Genomic DNA, 451 nt, shown 5'->3' on the forward strand with positions numbered 1-451 from the left:
AAGAGATCAGGGCAGCTTTGTCTCTCTAAGCTTATGTGTAGTAAGAGGGCCTCAGACCCACAATACATGACAAAACGTTATTACTCATTCACTCCACAGCATTTGTGATCCCTTGCATTATCAAATGCATGGGGATAGTTGCTATTATGCAGAGTCTTTTTTTTTTTTTTTTTAAGGTACATTCTGGGCTCTACTAGCTCTCACCGAGACAGCCCACTATCCCACCTCCTACAGGGGTCAGTGATGCACAGACTCAGGTTCAAATCCCAGCCTCACCACTTAGCAGCTGTGTCGTCAGTTCAACTTTCTGAACATCATTTCCTCACCTTCAACTCCCCTCCCACTTTCTGCAACGCTGCACGACCATTAAAAACCACATTGCACCTTTCTCTACCATCTTTTTTTTTTTTTTTTTTTTTTTTTTTTTTTTTGCGGTACGCGGGCCTCTCAC

Source organism: Physeter macrocephalus, unplaced genomic scaffold, assembly GCF_002837175.3.
Source record: "Physeter macrocephalus isolate SW-GA unplaced genomic scaffold, ASM283717v5 random_785, whole genome shotgun sequence".
NCBI classification, from domain to species: Eukaryota; Metazoa; Chordata; class Mammalia; order Artiodactyla; family Physeteridae; genus Physeter; species Physeter macrocephalus.